This window comes from Podarcis melisellensis (assembly GCF_964234715.1).
Source record: "Podarcis melisellensis genome assembly, chromosome: 5".
NCBI lineage: Eukaryota > Metazoa > Chordata > Lepidosauria > Squamata > Lacertidae > Podarcis > Podarcis melisellensis.
In genome coordinates this window covers 97,716,204-97,739,622 of record NC_138537.1, presented here as the reverse complement: position 1 = coordinate 97,739,622, position 23,419 = coordinate 97,716,204, and the positions used below count along the sequence as shown (strand labels likewise).

The 23,419-nt window shown below is 43.6% G+C and overlaps 2 long non-coding RNA genes across 3 annotated transcripts; one reads left to right on the top strand and one right to left on the bottom strand.

Annotated features, from left to right (window-relative positions):
* Window positions 1-150: 150 nt before the first annotated feature.
* On the bottom strand, window positions 151-10,229 carry LOC309370303. 2 transcript variants are annotated; one of them, XR_014168502.1, is made up of 3 exons: window positions 10,174-10,229; window positions 8,187-8,319; window positions 151-325 (listed from the first exon to the last, which is right to left on the bottom strand). It is a non-coding gene; the product is annotated as an uncharacterized lncRNA (long non-coding RNA). The 2 variants fall into 2 exon arrangements; XR_014168503.1 differs by having other exon boundaries at window positions 8,187-8,356; window positions 10,174-10,214.
* Window positions 10,230-10,345: 116 nt separating this feature from the next.
* Window positions 10,346-22,739, top strand: LOC309370304. Its single transcript, XR_014168504.1, has 3 exons — window positions 10,346-10,420; window positions 20,396-20,543; window positions 21,968-22,739. It is a non-coding gene; the product is annotated as an uncharacterized lncRNA (long non-coding RNA).
* Window positions 22,740-23,419: the final 680 nt, after the last annotated feature.

The window sequence follows — 23,419 nt, the reverse complement described above, 5'->3', positions numbered from 1 at the left end:
ATGTAAGCCTAGGTTGGCTCTCAAGCATCAGGTATCTCTTGTCATTTTGTCTTTCTGTTTACAGCCCTTGTTTACTTTTGCAGCGTTAAATATGAGGTAATCCATGGTTGCACTTCAGAAGAGGAAAATAATCGGATTGGTAAACAGCTCTCTGAATAATGCCCGCCTTTATAATAGGATTGTAACCGAAAACAAAGGTACTGCCAACATACAGTGGGTATTTTGCTCGTGTGGTTTAGAGAATTGCTTGGTGTCTTCATTTCTCTCAAAGCCAGCTCCCAATGTTCCACCTCACTCTCCCAGCATCCTATCAGATGGAAGAAGCCTGAGAACGAAATCATGTCTATGATGGAGTCAAGAAGTTTTGGGGTTCAGTGGCTCCCACTGAAGTTCTGGGGAACAAAAACCAAGAAAGAAAGCTGCCACTGAAGTGGAAAGGAGGCCAAAATACTGGGATCACCAGGGGAATTTTTGCCCATATAACTGGCTGCTGTTATTTGTTTCTATGGGGGAAAGGACAGTGTTGCATTAAGGATAAGGGGCAGAGCCATACCATAATGTGCAGCCAACACACAGTTAAAGCACATGGCTTCCCCAAAGAATACTGGGAACTGGAGTTTCTTTCTCACAGCTATAATCCCCAGTACCTTTAACAAACTACAGTTCCCAGTATTCTTTGGGAGAGGTCATGTGCATTGAATGTGCTTTAAATTTGTGATGTGGATTATTATAATGTTTTAGGTGGAACAAATCTGCCCACTGCCAGACACTGAGTAGATTGGGCCCTGCAAAGGATGGTATGAGAGAAGAATATTGTCTATCCTCCCCTCCTCCTCTCCTTCCTGAAGATAGCTATGCTTCGCCTGCAAACTGGAAGCTCTGTTACGGGAAGGAGAAAAAGAAAGGGGGAAATGCAGAACTTTGCTTCTTTCCCCACTTCCCACGGCAAATGCTGCTTTCATTTTCTGGGGAGTAGTGCTGGTGGCGCATTTCATGCTCCTCCTTAGGGCACAGTGTGTTTGGCTTTTGGAAGCAAAGCACTGAGGCCCAAGAGTCACCCTGCCACTCGATGACCTGTGAATTGGGGAATGGGGAGGAGGAACAGAGGGAAAGAAGCCAGGCAGGAGGACTAGGAAATGGTTAAAACTCTCCCTCCTGACAACCTTCAGCAAATAGTCTACAGTATATATACCAATCTCTTCTGACACTTCCCAAAGGATGCAAGCAAACAGTAATCATTTTGGAATTACATATTTATATATCGTGGGTCATTAATGGTTTGTTTCCTTTCTACTGTAATAAGTCCTTTTGTTATTGTGCATCACAATTAATAATAAAAAGCTTAAATTAATAAATGTTTGCAAGTGCTTGGGTAATTAAGTCAAAATGGTGCTAAATGCTATTCATTATCGGAAAAGCTAACACAGAGGAATAGCTCATTTAGAAGCTGTGAGCTTCTGCACACTGTGAGGGGAGCCCTGCTGACTCAGACCGGAGGCCCATCTGGTCCAGCATTCTGGTCACATAGTGACTGAACAGGACCTGAGGGCAGCAGCATTCTCCTTGCTTGTGACTTCCAGGAAGTGGTGCCTCCTACAATGGAGACAGAACATACAGTGAATTGGCCTAATCCTGTTTAGAGCCATCTGAGTTGGCATACATCACCATATATCATGGCAGTGAATTCCATCATTAGTTAGTCTGTTGATGGGCATCATCCTTCAACAGGCCGTCAACTAGCTATGCATTGTGTGAAGAAGATGGAGCAAGCTTGTTTTCTCCTGATCCGGAGAGTAGGACCCAAACCAATGGAATCAAGCTACAAGAAAGGAGATTCAGACTACACAACTGGAAGAAGACCTTTCTGACACCATGAGCTGTTCGGCAGTGGGACGGTCTCCCTCAGGAGGTGGTGGACTCTCCTTCCTTGGAGGGTTTTAAGCAGAGGTTGGATGGCCACCTGCCATGGATGCTTTAGCTGAGATTCCTGCATTGCAGGGACTTGGACTAGATGACTTTCAACTCTAGAATTCTATGATTCTATGATTAAGTACTTCCTTTCATCTGTCCTCCCAAGCTTCAATGTTTTGTAGAATTTAACACCTCTGTCAGGTGCCATCTTACATGGCTTTTCTCTGAAACGCCCCAAATACCCACAAAGGAGTTGCACAATCATTTTGGTTGTCCTTTTCTGAACCTCTCCCAGATTTGCAGTATTAGCTATCGGATTATTTATTAGATTTGTATACCGCCCTTCATCCAAAGATTCCAGGGCAGTATAGTGCAAAACATTTTTAAAAATAGCAACAGCGAAACAGGGAGTGGCACCTGAAAACACACGCTTTTGGTGGACAATTCTCATGTTATGAAGCAAATAAATAAATAAATAAATAACCCACCCATCAGTTTGGGAAAAAGCCGGTTTCACTACACAACCCTCTCATTTAGCATAACTAGTAAGACAAATAAGTAGTATACAGCCAATCAATGGAAATGACTATAAAGTTAAGGCCACAAGAGAATGAACTTACTGTCTATAGCTCAGTTGGTTAGAGCATTGGTGCTGACAACATAAAGGTTGCAGGTTAGATCTCCGTATGGGGCAGCTGCATATTCCTGCACTGCAGGGGGTTGGACTAGATGATCCCCAGGGTCCCTCCTTCCAATTCTACAATTCTATGATTCTGTGAATACAAAGCTTGAAATGACATTGTTGGCAACAGATGGCAACCTGGCTTACAATCCCAGTGAAGGATTTTTTAAAAATATAAATAATCATAACTTTAGAATAAATTTCTTATGCTCCAGCTACCAAGTTTTAAATTGAACATTTTTGCTCAAATTATAAACCATTTCCCCCTGAACCAAAGCTTTCTATGAAAACTAATTTTTTGATTGCTGACAGCTGCACTTCTGGCACCAAAGCTACCTGTCATGAACTGCAAAATCTTCCACTCCGCTCTCACTCCATACCTGTTCAGTGTTAATTACTTTGCCCTTCTTACTCTGACTTCCTTCTGCTTAGGAAAATGGTCTGCTACTTTACCCAAGTACAGTGATTAATTCTAAACTCTATCACTTGCATAAAGATATATTGATTTTCCATTCTGTCTGCTTTATGAGGCATAAAGCTGAATCTCTTTTATACAACTTGCATTTATATTGCATCATTTTTAACACAACCCGAAACCAATTGGCTTTATTGTAATATGCAGCAGTGCAAAGAATTAATGCTTGCTTCTAATGTAGTCAGCACAACCTTCAAAAGATGCCTCTTTTCACTGCTGGCTACCTTTGCTGCTGCATTAACAATAATAAAGGACAGAGCTTCTTAAATAGCTTGGGTGAAATATTTGCTAGTTTCACTTTCCTGAAAAGTGACATTGCAAGTTTGGAACTTTTATCTGCAAATACAAATGTGTATTTTTTATTTTTTTTATTTTACTTCCCCCACACCACACCACCACCAAAGACCAGATTTTTAGAATTTGTATTTGTTGTATATTGTTACAAAAGTTGGGCACTGCCCCCACACTCTGCTGAGGGGGACCAAGATTACAGGAGGTCCCAGGCACTCATCTAGGGTTTTTGCTCCTTTGGAGAATTGAAGACACAGTAAAGACTGTCTGTGCTGGGCCTGGGGGTAACCCAAGTAACGCGGTCCAGGTCCGGTCCTGAATCTAAGGGTTCCGCTAGGAGTCAGTCCGACAGGGCCAAGGCAGAACACGAGGCAGAAAACCAGGCAAGGTCAGGCACAGGATCACAGGCAGGTTCTGGCAAACAGCAATGTTGCTCCTGCAACCAGAGGCAGGGTCCAGCAGCCTTTTCTCTCTGTCGGGGTAATGGCCGGTCCTGATCCCCCAGTGACTCACCTCCTGTCTTGCCCGAAGGCGAGCACTCCTCCTGCGGTCTCTCCTTCTCTCAGCCTCTGCAGCTTGGGATATGTCGGTGGGTTACTAGACCCAGAGGCCGCCTTAGCCTCTCCTGACCCAACCGGTAGTGGAGCAGCTGTAAGTGATTGCCCAGCTGGAGACAAGGTCATCCCTGCATCTGGAGCCAGGGCAGGCTCAGGCCCCTGACTCAGCCCAGCTGGTGCTTATTGCAGGGGAAACTGTGCAGACTGGGGCTCTTCAGAATCAGGCCCCAGACTAGGTTTAGCTGCCACCTGAGGCAAAGGATCCGGTGTGGACTGAGACTCCTCTGGCTCCAAGTCCAAGCCTGAGTCCCAGGCCATCACCCTGTTGTAGCTTTACAAAATATGATTTATTCACCAATTTTCACCTTCAGTCTGCATGGAGGGAGTCCTGATCTTACAGCATGGTCATCTCTCTCTCTTTTTTTTAATAAATATTTTTATTAGATTTTCAAATACACAAACAGGAATTTAAAGTTCACTTGAAGAAGGTAGAATAAACAAGTAATTAAAGAATGAAGAAAAAATTCCACTTTCAAAAATATTTTTACATAACCAATCGGACTTCCTCACATCTCCCGTACCATGCATTCTTTACTCTTTAAAGTGCCAGCAAATTATCACCTTTTTTCTTAATTTATACTTTTCCAATATTTTAAATTTACAATACTCTTTGTCAATTATTTATACCTTTTAACACCTTTAATAATACCTTAAATTTCTTCCTTTTCTTCCTTTTAGCTTAATTTCTATTTCAGAATTCTAATCGCTGAAGCCGAAACTTCCAAGTCATGCAATTTAACATTTTAACACTCATACAACTTATAATGTGTTTGTAAATAGTCCTTAAATTTAGTCCAGTCCTCTTCCGTCGCTTCTTCTCCCAAGTCGTGGATTCTGCCAGTCATTTCAGCCAATTCCATGTAATCCATCAGTTGCATCTGCCACTCTTCCAGTGTGGGTAAATCTTGTGTCTTCCAGTATTTGGCAATAAGTATTCTTGCTGCTATCGTTGCATACCAGCATGGTCATCTCAAGAGGGGCTTGTTCCCCACAGCAGTGCAGCCCTGGAGTCCAAGCCTGCCCAAGAAGGATCTCATTCTTTGTTCTTCTGCTTCTTCTTCTTCCCACCACACCTTGCTAAAGATGCTCTTTTCCTGTCCTCTCACTCCCAGTTACCCTGGCAACCTCTGCCTGCCCAGACCCAAGATTCCTCTTAGATGGGCCATCAACACCTTTTTGTTATGTTCATGCCTCTATCCAAGGTGAAGACCTGGCTTGGAAAGAAAGCTTGGCCTGGTCTCCAGTCTTCACTTCAATACTCCAAAGAATCAAAATCTGATCATTTCCCAATTTCTAGCATTTAGTGGGGGCATCCCCTCAATTCCTTCATCCAAGTCGTTTATAAAGACATTGAAAACAATGGTTCCAGGACAGAGCCCTGTAGCACTCCATGTGGCCCTTTCTTCCCAGGAGGATGAGGAACCAAGGCACCCACCTTGCCCTGCCCCTGCTGACCCCCTGCTCCAGTCCTGTCTGGGCAAACTGCAATGATGCCAGTTCTGTGCCTCTGCCCTCACCGCACTGCAGTCACAGCCAGGGGAACACAATTAATGTCAAGTAGCATTGGAACTGCAAATATTTGGCGGGCTGCAAATTCCTGCTGCTAATTTTTGGCGATTTTTCTGTGTGCTAAATGTCCTATTTCCGAAGTGAGTATTGAATATTCAATGCAGCCCTGCCGTCTGTTAGATCATACAAAGCGCATAGAAATGTATAGGACAACCTTCTCCTTCAGGAATAAGATGTCCACTCCAGGCTGGTGAACACTTAGAGTAATTCCTTATGTGGAGATACTCGCCCAGTTCCTATGTTATTCTGGCAGCATGTGACTGCTATTGAGACCTCAACCCATCCTGTGTCCCCCAGCCCATCAATGAATACCATAAATTCATGCTATCCAATCTGAGAGTCCTGTGAGGGAAGTGTTAATGAAAAATCTAGGTGTGAGGCTGCTCAGTCCCCCAACTCGTCGGGCAGAGCCCGCGGGTCCCTGCGGAATAAAGAAGGAGTCCAGCCACCAACTGGAGCAAATAGCTGTAGACCAAAGTTTATTGCGCAACAGGTTCAAAGAGCAAATTTGAACCCCAAGGATGGGTTGACAAAGACTTTTAAAACTTTCCCACCATATCCCAGAATACAGTTCATACAGCATCAATGATACATCATTGCTACATCACTGACATGTCACAAAAGGGGAGGGGTAGACAGGGGTTACACTAGTTTAACCTTGGCAAACATGTCCAGACAAGTCCTTGGTACAAGATTAGCATAAGCAGACATGGCAGGGCAAGACTCAGGTATAAGATTAGCATAGACAAATATGTCTTAAGGACCCACCACCCAAAAGTACAATAGAAGTTCCTTTGCATGTCTGGAGCCTGGGGTGAGTCAGGTGATGACATTTGGCTTCCCTTGGCTAACAATGAGCCCAGCAATTGTCACCTCTGGGCACTTCCTGGAGTCCTTTTTCAAGGGGAAAATAGCTTTGGAATGGAAGAAACTGGCAAAAGGGTTGATTTTATATTATTTTTAAAGCTAGGTAACTTCCCTGAGCTGTCAAGTTAAAAGGATACATTCAGGCATAATATTTGTAACATTTAACTTTAAAGATGTGCCCCGCCCCCCATAATTTCCGTAACAGAAGTAATGGAGAAATTATATGTAAAGGTTCATCCCGTGTTTCTGTTTATAGGGAATGCCTTAGTGAATCTAATTCACGTCTGCATGTCTTGTTATGTATATCACAAGCTGTTTGAAACTACCAGCGCTGTAGGTGGCTTTCAAAACTAATAGTATCTGTTAGGAGTGCTACATCATTAGTCATCTTGCATGTGCTGAGCTCTGGGACACATTCCAGGTCTTCTTTTTTTTGGAAATAAATTTGCAAGTCATCTTTCCCATTCAGCTGTGTGTGTGTGTGACATAGAAAGTAATGTGCATTAGGTTTGACTTAGCAAAAGCTCTACTTAGATTTCACGGCAATATGACAATAGCATCAGCGTCTTCCCCCATTTGTTTCTGACAGAAATATTGCTGCAAAGAGAATTTGTCTAAGTGCAGATAATCCAAATGTAAATTTCAAAATGCTTTTCTCTCTGTAGCTTTAGAGTCAATCCAATTGTATGCACTATTGAGTCATGAATATTTTCCATAACCGGCATGTTAATAGGCTGTGGCATGTTGTTTTCTGTTCTGTCCTGGTTTTATACATATATTAGGGGTTGGTACTGATTTTGTGGGCACTCCAAAACACAAGGCAAATTGGGATGAATCAGGGAAGGTTCTCATGTTTCCAGGTCAGATTGTGTCATTCAAAAGTTGTCTCAAGGCTGATCAGGGACTTTTTCAGTTTCTGTGCCTTTGATGTGAAAAAACGCATCCCCCAACCTTGGAAAGAGGCCAGTTTGGTTGGGGAAGAATCCAGAAGATGAGATCTAGCTTTCAGTCACAGTGAATGATTTCCCCTCCACTCCAATCACAGTGATTTGGGGAGAAAGATAAAAAACTGTGTAAATTTTTCACATGGATCTATGCCTTCATCTTTGCAAGTTAATGGCGAGATCATCACTGTCTGCGCAGAGGTCTGTGGGGGGGTGGGACATAGGCCAACTCTCACCAACAGGATTTGGGGTTGGAGGGCTGGCTTTTCCCCACTTCAGTCTTTCCTGGGGATCTCCCCCATCACACCACCCACTACCCTTCTAGGACTTCTATGGTACCTGGGACTCTTGGGTGTACCTGCAGCTCCACCAGGCCTCACTGGGTCTGCTCACAGCTGCGACCTCCTCCCACCACATGACATTGGGCGGTACTCAGCACCTATGCCTCCCCCAGCCTGGTGCTGGTCAAATGTTTTGGACTACAACTCCCATCATTCCTGACTACTGGCTATGCTAGCCAGGGGTAATGGGAGTTATGGTTCAAAATACCAGCCCTGTGATTTTAAACTGCCCTTAACATACCCAAAAGAAGGTTAGCTTAGACCAAAAAACAGTTGGGCTTTCTGTTAAAATAATTTTTGATATCCCCTTGCTGGACTTTTGTGTTGGGAAGCAGGCAGCAGAGCAAAGCTGGTAGGAGCCGAGGCCTAACCTCTGCTGCCTGCAAACTCTTTTGCATCTGTCCAGATGTGCCATAAAGACCTTCTACCTGTGACAGGCTGAGATATCTTGCATGCATTTTTAAAGCAAAGATTATGTAATTCTATTACCTTCTAGAGGAGCATCTTGTTTTCATTTCTTTTTTCTGCTTCTTTTTTGAACATAGGACACAGCAGGAGGTAATCAGGTGCTACTTTCCATGCAGGTTTCACATTTCCATGTTTGTCAGTTCAAAATGCCACACTGAAATATTTAAGGCTCAACTTAGCAATGTTAAGCTCTGAAAAGAAAAGAAAAATCTGACTCTCCAGTTTCTTTCAATGCACGGTGATTTTTTTTTGTAGTGATGTCTATTATAAAGTATAGAAAATGCAGTTTTTTAAATTTTGTAGGGGGAACTTCCCATCACGCTTACAACTCATACTCTCAAAAATAAAATGTGCCTTTTGAGACAAGACAGCTGGCTCCCGGGAAGAGTTCTTGGGACTCCCTCGCCCAAACTGTTCATCTGGCATTAACTTACTTATCGTTCAGTCCCAGATATTTGCCCAAGCATTTGGCGGCAATTGACTGAAACACGCTGGCATGTGCTCCTTTGCTGTGCTAACATGGTGTTTGTTGTATTTTGCTCATGATGATGATGGTGGCGCAGGTTAAATATTTTATGCTGGACACTGTGCCAAAATCAAAAGCCCATTAAAAGCACTGCTTGCTTGAAAGCTTGCAATGCAGTGAAACAAGACATACAAGAAACAGGAACGGGGAGAGAGGTGGGCACTTGCCCAGGGCAGAGGGGCAGCTTTTCCCATTGCCAGGTTTGAGTTGGCCTTTGGCACAGCGCCACCGACAGGCCTCTGCCAACCCTGGCCTGGGTCCCCCCTCAGCATGGCCGCTAGCCATTGCACCTGGGGCCAGTGAAAGCACGACAGCTGGCAGTCTCTCCCCTCTGACAACCCTGCTTTTGTGTGGCAGTGTGCGATCCGAGTAGTTGGCACTGGGCATTGTATTTCCACCTCCACCCCCTTGAAACGTGGGTACATTATACATCAGTTTCTGCTGTTTTCAATCGGAGACTCTCATAATTTTGATCAAAGTACCTTGAGTTATATATCCAGTGCATATGTCAGTCACTGTGAGTGCCAGATTTAAGAAGATCAAGCCTATCCATCCTTAAGGAAATCAGCCCTGAGTGCTCACTGGAAGGACAAATCCTGAAGCTGAGGCTCCAATACTTTGGCCACCTCATGAGAAGAGAAGACTCGCTGGAAAAGACCCTGATGTTGGGCACAAAGAGAAGGGGACGACAGAGGACGAGATGGTTGGACAGTGTTCTCGAAGCTACCAGCCTGAGTTTGACCAAACTGTGGGAGGCAGTGGAAGACAGAAGTGCCTGGCGTGCTCTGGTCCAGGGGGTCACGAAGAGGCGGACACGACTAAACAACAACAAAAAACAAGCTATAGCTTAGGGCTCCACTCTCTTGGGGGTCCCCAAAAATTTAAAGAAAAAAAAAACCCTGGATGTACATTTCCAAAATATAAGATAAAAAACAAATAAAATAAAACCTACATAACAGCAACAGTGTTTTGTGTTGTGTAGGCTCCTACAATGCAAGTCATGGGCCCCGCCTGCTAGCCTCCTCCCTCAAATATTACTGGTTTGCTCATTTCCATATAGCATATATTCAACATGAAAAACAGCGGCAATTTGTTGTTGACAAAGGACAGCTGGACATATAAAGGGCCCCATTACCTTCAGGAGCTGAGGGCCGCATCAAACCTAAATCCGGCCCTGGGCACTGTAGTATTTAGTTCCACTCAGGAACAACACTGTGATCCCAATTTGTTAATAAACCTTTTGTATTTGGCCTGACCTGGCATCACGCTTTCTATTGCATTTCTAGGTTAATAAAAAATAAAAGGTTGAGTGGTCGACAACAACTACTTGAGCAGAATGACTGGAGGTGGCATTGAGAAAGATCAGGCTTTGTTCGTCTGACAAGTGCATCTTCTTCCTTAAGAGGACCATTAGGAAAGGGAGCACATTTTGATCTTCTTTTAGAAACCATCTGCAAATTCGAGAGCAGAAAATGCACATACCAGCTATCGCTTCTTGAAGCAAGGGAGGGCTTTTTCTTACCCTCTTTCTCTATGTCACATTGTGAGGTGGTAAACAGCAAAGCCCGTTGCCACAGCAACCGAGCCATGGTCAATGAAAAGCTTTCATTCCTGTTCTAAGGAAGTAGCAATTATGGTCTTCAGGTAACGGCAAGTGAGGAGCTCATTATAGTCAGCCCTTTTGCATTTAGCTTGAAGGGTGCAGCACGAAGCCACAAAACTAAATACAGTAAGTAGAATCTTTGTTTCCACTTGGAGATAGGAAAATAAGCCCCACTTTCCATAATGTGAGAAAAGGAGAAAGGAAATGACAGGTTTTGACAAAAGAAGCAATGGTTCTAACATCCCGTTCAAATTAGGTTTCTTTTCAAAGGGAAAGTATTTCTCCCTCTCTTCAGCTTTTGCAGGGCTGCAGCCTGGATGCAGGTCTGGGCTGGCACAAGGCCTTTTGCTGCCTGAGGCAGAGGTCAAGATGACACCCTCTCATTTCCAGACTGAAGAGGGGACACTGTCTTCCACTGCACCTGAGGGAAGGCAGGCTCCGTCCTCGCAGCCTCCTGCTGTTGTTCTCCGCCACTTGATGCAGCCCCTTCAAGTTGCCTCGTGTTATGGCAAGCCCTGACACAGGATGAGGCCTTTTAACTAGGCTATTCTATAGATAACAGTGGCAGAATTCAAGCAGTGAATGGGGGATTTTAGAGCGAATAAAAAAGTATCGGTCCAGACAGCAGTCACAACAACCACACAAAAACCAGTAATGGGTGACACCCTCCCATCTTGATTTCAAAGATGCTGGGTCTTTTGACGCTGCCTTCCTGCCCACAGGTGGCGGGACGCAGGTGGCGCTGTGGGTTAAAGCCTCAGCGCCTAGGACTTGCCGATCGAAAGGTCGGCGGTTCGAATCCCTGCGGCGGGGTGCGCTCCCGCTGCTCGGTCCCAGCGCCTGCCAACCTAGCAGTTCGAAAGCACCTCCGGGTGCAAGTAGATAAATAGGAACCGCTTACCAGCGGGAAGGTAAACGGCGTTTCCGTGTGCGGCTCTGGCTCGCCAGAGCAGCGATGTCACGCTGGCCATGTGACCCGGAAGTGTCTCCGGACAGCGCTGGCCCCTGGCCTCTTAAGTGAGATGGGCGCACAACCCCAGAGTCTGTCAAGACTGGCCCGTACGGGCAGGGGTACCTTTACCTTTACCTCCTGCCCACTAGTCTGCAGCTCCTGGCCACTTCTCCTGAGGGAATGCAACCCTTGGCGTGGGGGAAAGAGACTCCCCTTCCCTCGTGCAGGTGCCAATCATCCTCAGTAAGATGTCCAGGGCCAGAGTAACTTAGAAGGTGCCTTGGCTACCCTTTCAGATTGTCCCTCTGTTTCCTCAAACCTGGCAGAGGACTCTGCTTAGCTTATAATGGATCTCTCAACTGGGCTGAGTTTCCAGTATTTCTTTTTTCTTTCTAAAGGAAGCAGTTTGTATTCAAAGCCCTGGAAGAAGCACTTTTAATACAAACCGCTTTCTGCAAAATGCTCCGGTGTTAGGAGCCTTTCCCCCTCTGCAGAGACTTCAAAGGGGCTCCCTGTAGCTACCGATGAGCTGCTAAGCCTCTTTGAAGATGTGTTCCCCGTGTGTTCACCTAGCTAGCATGGAAAGTGCATCCTCAAAGGAGGTGACAGTAGGTGTCAAATCACCTGATGTCAGGAGACTGGCGGGGGATGGTCCCATTCCCCACCCTTGGTCTGTGCTTCATAAGGTTTTTCGGGGATCTGATTTCTATGGATGTTAACTTCTGTTGCTTTATATGGATCTGCAATCCCCTTTGTTGACAGTCTGATGATGAAGGAATTCTGCATGCCTGCTCCTCTTTCTTAAATGCTATGATGAGCAGAGCATGGGTAGGCAAACTAAGGCCTGGTGGCCGGATGCAGCCCAATCACCTTCTAAATCCGGCCCACGGATGGTCCGGGAATCAGCATGTTTTTGCATGAGTAGAATGTGTCCTTTTATTTAAAATGCATCTCTGGTTATTTGTGGGGCATAGGAATTTCTTCTTTCTTTCTTTCTTTCTTTCTTTCTTTCTTTCTTTCTTTCTTTCTTTCTTTCTTTCTTTCTTTCTTTCTTTCTTTCTTTCAAATATAGCCCCGGACCCCTGTAGCAGAGAGCACTAAGTGCCCCACATGGAAGCTGTTATGTACTGAAGTTCTCACCCTGGGCCAGCAGGGGGATACTGTAGATAGTTATGCAAATGAAGGATCGAAAGTGATGTTCAGTGATTGGATAGTTTTAGAAAGTTGCTACAGTAACGTTGTAGGTAAAGGTAAAGGTAAAGGTACCCCTGCCCGTATGGGCCAGTCTTGACAGACTCTGGGGTTGTGCGCCCATCTCACTTAAGAGGCCAGGGGCCAGCGCTGTCCGAAGACACTTCCGGGTCACGTGGCCAGCGTGACAAAGCTGCATCTGGCGAGCCAGAGCTGCACACGGAAACGCCGTTTACCTTCCCGCTGGTAAGCGGTCCCTATTTATCTACTTGCACCCGGAGGTGCTTTCGAACTGCTAGGTTGGCAGGCGCTGGGACCGAGCAGCGGGAGCGCACCCCGCCGCAGGGATTCGAACTGCCGACCTTTCGATCGGCAAGTCCTAGGCGCTGAGGCTTTAACCCACAGCGCCACCTGTGTCCACAGTAACGTTGTACTGGAGCTCTATATAAGCAGGCTGACTGAGTCCTTCAGTTCAGTTCTGTTCTGGCCTCTGAATAAACAAGAGCTGTTTGAAGAATCGCTGTGTCGTCTGATATGTTCACCCACAACTTAACAGAAACTTAGGAAGGAGGTGAGGAATTGCAGCACGAAAAGGGCAGGGGCCATAGATGGCTTGTCCCACACTTTAGTAGGAGTTCTGAACATCTTTGTAAGGGACACTTTTATCAAAAATGTGTTTGTCACCATATCATGCTGCGTGATTGGTTTGCTTTACTGAGCAACAGTCCTTGTTATATTTACTTTCAGGTCAATTTGTGCCTGGACACCAGTAGGATTTTGGCTTTATCTGGCTATGTAGATAGACCATCAACACTACCAAATACTATACTGCACTTCTCAGCCGAATTCCCAGTCTATCTGTCTCCCTAACTTTGCAGACTTAGACCTTCTGTAAATGTTTCCACTACATTTCCTTCAGAAGTCTAATCCCATTATTTTGGGATGCCACAACCTCCAGTCCACTCTCATGCTGCCTCCTCCCCAGCCCCTAGAGCTGACTGTCTACTTGCAACTTTCACAGTGTTTATACTGGTATAAACTGCTGGTATAAGGCAAAATGAATTACAGTCTATCTTCACCCCTAGGACTGACATTATAACCACAGGCCTGTCTCTCCTCACCCCTTGAAAACAAGGCTAATGATGCCCAAGTCATATGTCAAGGACTGACTTTTTAAAGACCAACCTTGCTGGTGTTTCATAATGCATGGAAGCTGATTCGCTAATGATTTATCATTTATTTTGTCAAGAGTGTGACGTTTACCTCACAGGATAAGAGAAAGATTCCCTCTGTTCCCAGACACATAACCTTCTCGCCCTTCTACCTTCCTGAAAAAGGGACTAGGACTGACAGAGATTGTTTTAGTTATGGCTCCAGAGAGCAAGTCTTGCTTGAAGCATGCATTCAAAACAAAGGAGAGTTTTCTATTTTGGGGGTAAAGTCTGCAGAATCTTTTGGCATAAATACTGTTTAACACAAAGTTTAATTTTCTTTCCCCCGAAACATTTCTGCCCCCTCCACCAGCACTGACGCTGTGATGACTATCAGGAAGGAAGTGGGGCAGCTGGGACACTGCAGGCACAGAAATGCAACCCATTCAGTGCTCCCGCTGCTGCACTTTCCCTGCTGAAAGAACGTTTCATTGAGGACAAATGAGAGCAGCTGAAATGGATGGGCAAATGTAAAGATGGCAACTTTAGGCAGGCTCAGAAAAACCCTGAGCTACTTCCCAAATTGGGGGAAGTAGTTCAGTTTATTTCCAAGCCGGGGTTTGCAAATCCATCACCGCAAACTCCTATGTCACCTTCAACTCATTGGTGTGAAAGATGCAACCTGTTCTGTGACTCACAGCTCAGTTGGATAGAGCGTGCTGCTGATAATACCAAGGCTGCAGGTTCAAGCCCCATATGGGAGACCTGACTATTCCTGCATTTCAGGGGGTTGGACTAGATGATACTCAGGGTCCCTTTCAACTCTTGAATTCTATAATTTTATGATTCATTGTGACCACAGCAAGAGACAGTGATGTTATCAAAATTGATTTTATCAAATTCCATAGAATTTCTATCAAATTTGATAGAAATTTCTATCTATCATCTATCTATCTATCTATCTATCTATATCTATCTATCTATCTATCTATCTATCTATCTATCTATCTATCTATATCTATCATCTATCTATCATCTATCTATCTATCTATCTATCTATCTATCTATCTATCATCTATCTATCTATCTATCTATCTATCTATCTATCTATCTTATATCTATCTATCTATCTATCTATCTATCTATCTATCTATCATCTATCTATCATCTATCTATCTATCATCTATCTATCTATCATCTATCTATCTATCTATCTATCTATCTATCTATCTATCTATCTATCATCTATCTATCTATATCATCTATCATCTTTCTTTCTTCTTCTTCTTCTTCTTCTTCTTCTTCTTCTTCTTCTTCTTCTTCTTCTTCTTCTTCTTCTTCTTCTTTGGCTATCACTCATAGCCGAGTAAGATTGTCTTCCATAAACACGGTTTTAACAATGAGTCCGTAAGCGACTGTGGAGGCCAATTCTGGATTCACATGTCCTTCCACAGTGGTGACACTGGTTTCTGGGAGGGAGTTGATCATGGTGTGGATGCCTTCCTCCTAGCACATTTCTCCCTTGTATCCTGAGTTCAAGTGTCTTCAAAGCCCATGACACATTTGGTAAAGGCTGTTCTCCAACTGGAGCGCTCGCAGGCCAGTGTTTCCCAGTTGTCGGTGTTTATACTACATTTTTAAAGATTTTCCTTGAGACAGTCTTTAAACCTATTTTGTTTGACCACCAGCATTACGCTTTCCATTTTTAAGTTCGGAATAGAGTAGTTGCTTTGGAAGATGAGCATCAGGCATCCACACAACATGGCCAGTCCAACGAAGTTGATGTTGAAGAATCATTGCTTTGACACTGGTGATCTTTGCTTCTTTCCAGTACACTGATATTAGTTTGTCTATTTTCCCAAGTGATGTGTAAAAATTTTTGGAGACACCGTTGGTGGAATCTTTCGAGGAGTTGGAGATGGTGTTTATACAGGGGCGCCGACTTATAAAAAATATTGGGGGGGCGGGGGCCCATACCGACTTATAAAAAATATTGGGGGGGCCCAAGACCTCCAAACCGCTGCTGCTGGGGGAACGAAAGGGGCGAGCCCCGGGCTGCCCCGACCTTAAGTGAACCTTTGCGGCAGCTGATTGGCTGCCGCCGTGGGCGGTGAATATTAATGAGCTAGGGGGAATCCCCGCTTCTCGCGGGGCTGACGCCAGCCCCGCGAGATTGTTGATGGGTCGAGAGCCCGCAACCCCACCCCCTCTCTAGATCGGGAGTGGCTTTGTTTTAACTCATTACTGAATGTATTTTAAAAGGTAACTATCATCAAATAAGGAAAATAAAAAAATACCAACATAATTTTGTGATTTTACAAAGCATAATATAACTAATAATTTTCTTAAATTATTGGGGGGGGGCGGAGCCCCCCTAAACAAATTTTTGAGGGGGCTCGGGCCCCCTCAGGCCCCATGGAGTCGGCGCCTATGCATTTATACATGGTCCATGTTTCACAAGCATATAGTAAGGTTGGTAGTACAATAGCTTTGTAAACAAGCAGTTTGGTTTCTCTGCAAATGTCCCGCTCCTCAAACACTCTGCACTTCAATAGGGAGAAAGCTGCACTCGCAGAGCTCAGGCGATGCTGGATTGCACCATTGAGTTGGATTTGTGGCGCTGCAGAGGGGTTATTTTGTACCTGGTGGTGCAGCGCTTTGGTTTTTTGCATGTTAAGTGATAGGCCAATCTTTTTGTAAGCTTCTGCAAAGATATTTAGGATAGTTTGGCGACTGAATATGTGACTTCTGGGCTCTCATCCTGTATTAATAGGGAGATGTTGTGTTGTTCTGAACGCCCAGGAAACTTATATAAGATGGGTTGGATAAACCTAATTCGAATGTCTACATAATACTGGCAATGAAGAAGGGCACGCTCCGTTGTTTGCTGCTGCCCAGAGCCACAGGGGCATTTCCTCTCCTCGTAAGGTGTCTTCCTATAACGGCCTTCCTGAGTTGCTGAAGGGAGGACCTGACAACGGGCCAAAGTGAACTATGTACTGTACTTTGGTGTTGTTGGGATGTCAAGGAAACTTTGCACAGCTGTTAACGGAAGCAAAAACGTGCCTTGTTCAGAATTGTCTGGTTGTGAAGCGCAGAGGAAAAGCCAAGGGCCTTGGAGACAGAGAAGCAACCCTATACTTGTTTGTCATCTGTCAGGGCCCTAATATCAGTTTATGTATAGAATATGGTAATTAGAACTGTAATTCAGCTACTAACTTGCAAACATATGGATACAGCTGGCTCAGAAGCACCCAGGGTGCTAATTAAATACAAGGTTTTAAGCAATTACCATCCAATTCAGATGTTTTGGCAGTTAAAGTGCACATTATTCTTCCATTTCCTCTCTTATGCTATGCCTTGGGCCTTGCTACCCTTGCATTTTCATTATGCAGTGAATATATTCTTTAGCTCACATTTTTGTTTCATATTTGCATATAAGGGGTCTATCTGTAAATTGTTTCATACTCATAACTATTTGGTAAAGAGACATAAAATAATGCATTTACTAGAACAGCCTCATTAACTGCAAACTCCAAAATTTGGGGTCCCCTTCAAACTGGTGCCAAAGTTTTGCAGCATTTTGCAGAGAAAACCCCACATTCTGCAGTACCCCGCAAACTGAATAATTGATATATTAAACCAAGATTTGTATTTAACACCCCCAAATCTAACATTGTCCGATTTACTCCAAACCAGAACCCAAATTTGGCAAAAGTTTTGCAGTGTTTTGCAATCAAAGTTTGACAATAGTTTTGCAGAAAACACATCAAGGAATACATCAAGCTGGGCTTCTATGTTAATGCCCAAGTTCAAAGTTGTGAAATGGATGACTGGGGTTTTGGGTGATACCCGTGTCAATTGCTCAGTTTGTGGGGCACTGAAAAACACAGGGCTTTCTCTGCAAAACAGCTGCAAAACCTTGGCACCAGTTTGGAGGGGATCCCAAATTTTGGGGTTCATAATGAAGCTCACTAGAACAGCTAATCTGATGAACTGATGCTGTTCATTTGGGCAGAGGATGTATAGTACTTAATAGCAATCTGCCTACATTTTGGACTTGTGTTTCAGAAACTGTGTGAATTGTAAACTGTGACTCTGTAGTTGCTACTCAACCATGTTTCTATTTTCAAAAAATGCCCAAGCCATCTAACACTTTTTTTTTTAAAGAAATAATCAAATAATCAAAAAACAGCATCCTAAGCTATACAAAAGCATTCCTGGTCACAGCCACCACCTGAAGATCCTAAATTCTGGTTTTCATTCTTTAAATGCTTCTGCCCAGAGGCATGAGTGCTACCCCAACAGAAACAGACTGAAAGTCCTTCGGATAGTGCCACTTCATGTAACATATTTTAAAGCAGCCATACCAAGCCCAACCACACCACCACAGAAATACACACACACACACACACACACACACACACTGATTCTTGTATATCTTTATGATAGAGTTGTTAGGGAACTGGATCTGGCTGGTGGGCTAGATTCCAAAACCACTCAGCCCCCGTGGGCCAGCTTCAACGGTGGGCAGGACTACTCATCTGTCAGTCACCTGGTGGCATAATGATGCCAGGTGATGGACACCTATGGTAATTAAAAGAAGGTTGATGTACACACTTAGCAGTTGATGGGCAGTTACAGCAAGCTCCTTTGAAGATGTGCTTTCAGCGATTGATCCTCTTTAATATGTATCATGTGCCCCACAACTAATGTCATATATCACATCAGGTGGGAGGGAGCAGTTGGCATTTGTAGGAAATGGCCTGGCAGGCCAAACTGTGACCTGTACTGGGCTTAATTAGACCTCTGGGCAGAAGCATTTAACAACTCCTCTTCATATAGCAACGCTTCTAGATACAAAATCAGAGGAGTATGTTTGGATCAATCACTGTGGAAACATGAGATGATGAAGTTCTAGATTGTTCTTTAGGATCATTTGAGTTGTACCATTGCCCCCATTTTGCCAAGTCCCACAAGTCTTTCATAACACAGTAGTTGCTAGGGGTGTGCATGGACCTGAAGATCACCCTTGCATTTTACAAAATTCCTGTCCGTTTCTGAGTTGCTGTGTGCTCTCTTCACTCCAATCTCCATTTCAGGTTCTGGGCTGCTCTGTATAAAATGAAAGTAAGTTGGTACTAATTTACTATAATGGGAAACCTAAAAACAGCTGCCGCTTCCCCACATTTGATCAAAGTAGAATGACATTTACTGACACCGGAGCCGCTGTGGAGTGGATCGTGTCTTCCAAATGGCAGATAAATTGAGCCAAGGGCTTTTTGTGGGGGAAGTAAAAGCATACCTTCCAATATTTCTCAGATGAAAATAGGGGCATTTCTTACTCCCGCACAAATGACCCTCCTCGACCCCCCATTTTTTGTGGGGCCCCCCACCTGCAGAGCATTTCTACCACCACAGCACCAACAGAGCACAGCACAGCACACAGCCTCCACGTCCTGAGAACACCCTTTTAAAAAAACAACAACTATTCTTGCAAAGAAGAGGAGTACGTCCCCCATAGCTTAGCTCCTTTGCCTTGTTATTGGGCCCACACACATAACGGATACCAGGAGAAGGTTACTGCACTTTGTTCTGGCAGGGAGAGGTGACTCCCCTCCCCCCCCAAAAAGTACAGTCACTGAGATAAAAATCATTTTGAAATTTATGACCACAGGCTCAAATGCTTGAACCAAAGGACCAGAACTGAGATGATCTTAGCTGAAAACGATATTTGGTTTAATTGATTGCATCCACACAAAGTCCCATATGGCTAAACTCATTCTTCCAAAGAGAAAAACATTCTGCCTAGGGGTTGCACTGAATGCTGCAGGAGCGAAGCTTCCTTGCGCATCAGCACAAATCATAGATCAGGTACCACCTGAGAAGAGAAATCCCTGCCTCTATGAGGAATGTCTGTTCAGCAATTTAGTTATTTATTTATCTTATTGACTGGCCTCCAAGGGGCTCAAGGCAATATATTACGGTTATCCACCTCACTATTTTGTCCTCAGAACAATTTGGTGAGGCAGGCCAGGTTGTGAGAGGGTGACTGGCCCAAAATCACAGGGTGAGTGCCATGGTTGAGTGGGGATTTGAGCAGAGCCCTAGCCCAAACAGTCTAACCATAACCATGGACTGCCCCCCTTGTCATACGTACCTTTTTTTTAAAAAAAAGACAATTCCTTTTTTAAAAAAAACAACCCTACTGTTCAATTTATAATCAAAACCTTTGTAATCGAAATATTTTCAATAATTACTGTAAATAGATTAATCTTTGAAACATTTCAGCCCTACAAAGAATTGTGTTAATGCAACCAGGTCATTCATTTCACACCTGTCACTGTTTAGCCATATGCCTTTCATAACACTGGTGCTGATCAATAGTTGACTTGTTGCCTTCCCTGCCATCTTCCAGAAATACCCATTAAAAACCTGTGGGTGACACTAAAATTCTATGAGTCAGTCATATCCTGCTATAGGCAGCCAACTGGAAAATATATTCATTTCTTTGGTCTATTGCTCTTTTCATTCCCTATGTGTTTTAAAATGCAGATGGTGAAATCCAAAAGAAATAAGGAGAAAATTAGGAGGTACAAAACAGAAACGACATCTGCTCATGAGACATAATGTTGTTGTTGCTTTTGGCTGCTGTGAATCCCACAGTTCTCTGGGTTTTATTTCATTTTCGTTTTTGTTTTTGTTTGTTGTTTTGCTTAACTATAGCCTTTCCACAGAATCGCATGGTCTGGTGTGAAGTTCATAGAACTATAATTAGACATTTCAAGTTCCTGCTTCCCTTCACAGGAAAAACTTGATTTTCAGATCCTAACATTCAAGAACATAAGAAGAGTCTTCTGAATCAGGCCGATGGACCATCTAGTCCAGCATCCCATACCCTCCAATATGATGTGGCCCTAAACCAGGACCCCACCTTCTGTGGCTGCATTCCCATGTGAGTCACGTGACCCACAATACATCACAGTCCCAGGAAAAGTGCTTTTTCGGGGCAAGATCACGAGAGAGCATGGCGCCCAAAATGGCTGCCATGCTCTCATGAAAAAAAAACACGATGTATGGGGTGGTATCCTATTCTCACAGTGGCCAACCTGCAGCTGGCATGCAGCCTCTGACAGTGGCTCACAGTGAAGATAGAATTTGAAGGGGGGAAACTGCAGCTCAGGGAGAGAGGACCTGCTGTGCTTGCAAGGGGTCCATCATCTCTGGGTAGGGCTGGGAGAGACTCCAGTCTGAAATCCTAGAGAGGCACTTCTCATCAGTGTGGACCAGCCTTTCTCAGCCACGGATCCCCAGATGTTGTTGGACTACAACTCCTATTATCCCTGACCACTGGTCCTGCTAGCTAGGAATGATAGCAGTTGTAGTCCAACAATATCTGGGGATCCGAGGATGAGAAAAGCTGCTGTTGACAAGACTGAATGAGATGGACCAATGGTCCAATTTAATGTAGGGCAACCGCTTATGCTCCGAGCTGCTTTAAAGGTCTAGCAAAGCATCAACATTAACCCAGAGAAAGTTAGGCTTACTAAATTTTCACATCACTTAAGCTATATGCAGACATTCTTTCAATGTTTTGGGGGAGTAAGTTTGTACTAGGGGTGGATGAATCTGACAGTTTTCTTGGTTTCTCATTTTTCCACTCACAAAGAAAAAGAAAGGGGAAAAAAGAGTTGGCGGGGAAAACTGTATGCATTCTCACGAAGAGTTCTCCTAATAGATGCATATCCCAAAGCAATTTCCCCTATCCATACATTTTGGGGGTTGACGACATGCATCAAAAAAATTGGGGCTGTGTGAATTTCAAAAGATAGTCTTTTGATTATCAGTATTTTTATTGTTTTAAAAAGCTGCATCAGTGCTGTAGCAGGTAGACAGTCTTTAAAGAAGGTATAAAATGCTGATGAAAACAGAAAAATAATATTCGGCACAACCCTTCCTCTCTTTACCATGCACCAAAGGCGATATGATTGGACCATTAACTATGTTTCTTTCCAGCTGGAAGCTTGTTGAAGGCTTATTTCTAATACATTTAATTATGAAAATCGAGCCCCGTTCTCACAGAACCAGGTTTTTAAACATGCATATGTGACAGCATCTGGAACTGTTAATTGAAGTGAGCGGTTGACAGCACTGAAGGAATGTTGCTGCAAACTGAATTGGATGAAATTTGAATAAGCAGATGGATTTTTTGCTGGAAACTTCTGCTGTGGGTTGGGAAAAGAGATTTCTGCTCGTGGGCAGACCAATTAGGGTAGAACTGGACAGTTTGCTTGACTTGCAGCAGCTGGCTGCAAATGACTGCTTTGTCCTCCACCTGTAAAACTCAGTCTCGCTCTCTGCATCTTTCTGCATCACTAGAAGCTACCAATGAAGTGGAATCAGGACAGAGAAATGTATGGTCTGATGCAGTCACAGCACAACTGTTTTGGGGAAAGGGGTAAGAATTTGAGAAAGAAAAGACAAGACAGCTCCGTGTTAAGCGTAACATCTATTTCTGCCTTGTCTTTCTGACTAAGCTATTCCTCACAAATTGTTTGGGCCTCTCTCTAGAATTACTTGATCAAATTTTCAGTTCCAATACTGGCTTAGACCTGCTTGTAATTTTCCTTGTCTGTGCAATTGTACAAATGCAGAATATTTTGCGAACAATGAAGATTTCCAAAAACTAATAACCTCTCAGAGAAAAACTATTGTGGCCCAGCACTGCAAATGTAAATGAATATGTTGACTGCTTTGTGAAAATAAATAGCTTTTCATATGAAAACTATTTCACAACAGAGCAACATGAAGTTGGCAGGAAAGAGTCATGGTAATTATGTCCCTAAAGATTAATTTCATCACTTTGACTTTTTTTCAAAAAAGTATTCAGGACAAAAATATTTATCAAAGACTCTGAACACAGAATATGGGTGATCTCATTTATGCAAGTTGCAATTCTTATTTGTTTTATAGTTTCCTCCATTGGAGATTAAGATAAGAGCTGAAATTTCCCTGGAGGTTCTATTTCATAACTTTGCCGGTATTTTGTAGTCTGTGCTTATTGGTTTGATAGATGACCTTGTTTGTATGCAAATTAGTTATTTTAAATACATGTAATCTTTTCCAAATAATTACTGTTTGGGAGCCAACCTACAGTAGCTGCGCTAAGAATGAAATCCGAATAAAGTATGCATTTCTTGACACTCTTTCTGATTATGTTCATCCTTATTTTTATGTATTGCAGGCACGCATCCTTTTCAGTTCCTAATATAGTGTGAAAAAATAAGAATGCCATTGTAGTTCTTCCATAAATTGTTTCTTTATATTGCAATACTTAATGCAATTGAGGCGACAGAACGCTACTGCACAGAGGGTGGCGTCAGATGTGAAATGATCTAGTCTAGAGGAATGACTCATAAAATGCTTACTGTCACCATACTTCTCTGCCAATTGTGGCAGAGACAGTGAATCTCTCTAGTGGAGATACGTATTTCTCCAGTTTTCAGAAGAAGCACAGCAGCATTTTAGAGAATCAACTATGGTTCTTAAGTATGATGGACTGAGACCGCAGTGATTTGTCTAAAAATATTATTTATCGTGTTAAATTTCTGCTTTCAATTGTTCTCCAATCTGGAGAAGACCTGGTTGTGTGGGAAACAGAGGTGTTCATGAGGATTACAAACAAAACTGTCATGATGCAAGTTTTTACCCGTCTGCAATATTCATTTCATGACTGTATAGAAACTGAGAGGAGCAAGCGATCTATTGCTCAGTTGTGACATTTGAAGGAGAGGAGAGAAGCCTGGAAATATTGCTAATTTATTTTTCCAA